The sequence below is a fragment of the Cyprinodon tularosa genome, unplaced genomic scaffold (genome assembly GCF_016077235.1).
Source record: "Cyprinodon tularosa strain WSP-4 unplaced genomic scaffold, ASM1607723v1 ctg107, whole genome shotgun sequence".
Classification (NCBI taxonomy): domain Eukaryota; kingdom Metazoa; phylum Chordata; class Actinopteri; order Cyprinodontiformes; family Cyprinodontidae; genus Cyprinodon; species Cyprinodon tularosa.
In genome coordinates this window covers 1,983,526-1,987,638 of record NW_024037860.1, presented here as the reverse complement: position 1 = coordinate 1,987,638, position 4,113 = coordinate 1,983,526, and positions in this window count along the sequence as shown.

Genomic DNA, 4,113 nt, shown 5'->3' with positions numbered 1-4,113 from the left:
TAGGCTCTCACTGAGGTTTGCTGAATTAGATTTACTTGTTGGTCTTTGAGGTTAGTAAAATTAAGCCATGATATTTTATTGTTTGAGGAATCATAGCTTTATTTAGACAATTAATTCTTAAGATATTTCATGAGTGTGTAGGCCTATCTACAGTATCAGGCCTGTTTATGGGGAGAAAAAATGTTATTCAAATATCCAGAGGTTCTATTTAACACCAGGTATGGAGGAATTATTCATCCATATAAAAAAAAAAACTATTTTGAAAAAAATGATTCATAATTTGCAAACTAAGGAAAAGCAGAAGAAATCTGTAGGCCTATATATATCGTTTAGATTCCCTCTATCTATTTTCTTTTGTTCCCATATCACTTTATATATTTTGGACACTAATAGAGTATATTTTATTTAAAACATAATTTATCAGAATCTTGTATGTAAGGTACAGTTCTTTATAATCCTTGTGACTATGGAATATATCTTTATTTATTTATTTATCAATATATTCATTTATTTATTTACTTTAAATCTAATCTTCAAGATTGAAGTGAAGTGCTAAGCTGCCCTTATTTGAATTGCAAAATGATAAAAAAAAAATAACTGCATGGGATATTATCTGATGTTGTTGAATAAAATATAAAATAATGAATTTGTATTTAGTTGTTTTTTAAATGTTCCATTTTAAACATGTTTATTATAAAAGCCTCTATATTCAAAATGCTAATGAGTGTGCAAACATTAAACATTTGAACTTGTAATTTATTGAAGCCTTTTCATAACAATTGAATACCCCCGAGAACATATTGTTGATTGGAGTCCCTTAACTGTCTCCAATGGCTCAGAAGTAGTTGATAATTGTGAGAGGGATAGATGTCTATATGAAATAGTTTACAAAATGAAGCCAGCTGTGTTTTCCTTGCATACTGCGGCTTCCTGACACGCACCATTAAACCTTATTAGCTACTTCCTTAATCTGAGATCCTCCTCACCCCATCTTCCACCCCTCATATTAACATTTTCTCTTCCCCCAACTGAAAATTATTTGCTTTATTGTAGAGTGTCAATGTCCCGTTTCCGTTTTTTTGACACAACGTAATTGGCACTTTAGAATCTAATCATGGACAAGAGCTCTGTGATTGCAGTCTGTTATGCAGAAAATCTTTGCAGATTGTTGATCACTCTGTTCTCTGTGATTCACATTGAGATCTACATTTGTTTTTCTCCTCTTTGATGCCCCCTGTCAGTCATAGCACTTTCTCCCACAGGTCTGCTCTTCATTGCGCTGATCACAAGCTATTAGATTTAAAATGACTCATAAAGAATCAATTACAAATGATAGAGCAGAACAGAGGAATATTACAAGGGATGTTGAGTGATTCGCGAATGCCTCATGAACAGATGCCGGCTGGTGCACATTATTGTTTTACGCAGACATTACTAGAAAGATGCAAGAGATAATTACTGCAGTGTTTTGAAGAGACAATCAGTTCTTAAAATGTAAATGAAAAAATAAAATGCAACTTAAATAAGTATGGCGGCTTGGAAAATAGACAGTTCAGTATTACTGGCACTCAAACACTGAAAATAAGACACAATGCATCCTGGTGAAAAACAATGTGAGATTACTACTCAGTTAGTTGTTTACCAAAAAAAAGCTAAACCAAAAACTCTGTTTGAGTCACATAGACATAACTGATTGCACTTTATTTCAGATCAGTTACAGAAAAAATTATCAAAGTTGAAAACCATGATGGAATAACTATGTAATTGACATTCCTTCATTTAAATTTTACTCAGTATAATTATTCATATATGTCTGCAGTTATAAAGTGTCAAAAATGTTCACTGCTAATATTTTCTATAGTCAGAGTTCACTGATCAAATGCTCAAACCATCCTAGCTGACTCCATTTTATATTGAGGACCAATAGCTTGAGTCCAATATCCAACTAGAGCTCCTCACTCCATGTTTCTTACCGAGCCCTGCAACTCTGCTGTGGAAGCTTTCTTAATTGGCTTGTATAGTAAATGTTAAATAGCCTGTACTTATATAGCCCCTTTTTCAAGTCAGGAGACTTGGCCAAAGCTCTTAAAATTACATTCAGTCATTCACACATACTGGCACAGACACATGTATGAAAAGCTGCACAGAGGCAAACGGACAGAGGCAAGGCTGCTGTACACAGGCCCCATCGGGCCCTTTGACCATCATCTCTGTATGCAGCATATCATTATTTTAGTCATGGACAGGCAGTAGCGTCACCCTTAGTGCTGCAGACAAACCCCAAATCAATCCATCCACCATTTTTTGCTTCATTCGATTTCTTTTCTCCCATTCTGTAGTATTTGTTAGATCAATCTCTAACTCCCTCTGCTTTTTCATAGTAGCTTCATTTGGTCTGTTCCTGTTTGGCTGTGACACCATCCTGGAGAGAAATATCACTTAGACTTAGACAAACTTTATTATTTAGTGTATCTTTAGTGTATACAAAACAAAATTTCATTTAGTACAGCTCTCATGGCATTTCGATTTCTTAAAGTGCAGCCGTGATCAAATGTAAAAATTGGGAGAAAAAACATGGTACAAAAAAATACATTGATATGGACAGTTTGATGCAGAGACTGTGATATGATTTATAGCTTTTTCACCATTCAGCTGTTTTTTTTTCCAGTTTTTTCAAATTCCGCTGTCTGATGACGTTGGAAAGAGGCTGTTTTGGAATCTGCTGGACCTGCATTGAGTGCTGCGAAGCCTCTTCCCAAAGGGCAGCAGGAAGAACAGTCCATGGTGGGGGTGTGAGGGGTAATTGATAATGTTACGGACTCGGGACATGCAGCGCTGGGATGAAATGTCCTTAATGGAGGGAAGAGGAGCCCCAATGATCCTCTCTGCAGTTCTCACTACTCTCCTCACCTTCCAGTCTGAAGCGCTGCAGCCTCCACACCATAGAGTGAGACAGCTGGTCAGAAAGCCCTCTATGGTGCTTCTGTAGAAAGGTGGGGGCAGGTGGGCTCTTCTCATCCTCCGCAAGAGGTTCATTTGCTTTTGTGCCCTTTTGACCAGTGAGGTGGTGTTTACACAATGAGCAATGCTGCTCCCATCCACACTTTTGTTTATAGATGTTTTAGCTTGGCCTGTTTTTCAGTGTAGTCCTGTTTCTCTGACTGTGAATAACTGGATGTCCTCTCTTTCATCCTCTGACATGGGAGCTGGCTTGGAGCTCGTCTGTCTGTTGTGTCTTTCCTGGACAGGGCCACCTGTGGAGCTGGTTTACAGTTCCCTTTTGTATCTCTACTTCTTTCTATATGTCTGCTTCTGTCTCCTTGAACCCCAGTTGGCCTCTGCAGATGGCCACTCAAACTGAACCTCCAGCCTGGTTCTGCTGAAGGTTCTTCCTTGTAAAAGGGAGTTTTTCCTCTCCACTGTTGCTACAAGCATGCTTGGTTTGAGGGATTGCTTTTGAATAAATGCGTTGATGCAATTAACTGGTTTTCCTTAGACAGAAAACTTTAAACCAATCTGACAGTATGATCTGGTTGAATTTTCCTGTAAAGTGTCTTGAGATGACATGTGTTGTGAATTGGTGCTATATAAATAAACTGAATTGAATTAAACAAAACACTTGTCACCGCTTGCCTGAGTCAGAAACTGAGCCTTCACTTCTATCCACCCTAATCTGTTTGAGAATCATTGTCTCATAATTTAAGCATCAAACTATCCTTCAAGCAGCTTAGCTTTGGGCTGTAAATTGCTCTCATTCCAAGACATTATAACTTTATGGGGCCAACAGAACCACAGCATCTGCAAAAAAACAAAGTAGAGTCATGTCCTTCCAGGTACACAGCATCTTTTTCATGACAAGATCGGTGCAAAAAGTGTGGCTCTGATGTTTTCTACTTACTGTAAATAAGGTTTGAGAGAAGGTTTTTTTTTTTTTGCTCTGAAATGACCAGAGCTTAATGTAAAACACTTAAGTTTTAGATATAATATTTTCTATTAGACACCTGACTAAACTTTGCAACAAGAATGATGCGCAGCCAAAGTTTGTAAGTGTTGATTTAAGCTAAGGTTGTTGTTAGGTTTTTGTACTTGGGTGGCCTCAGTAAGAATAGAGTG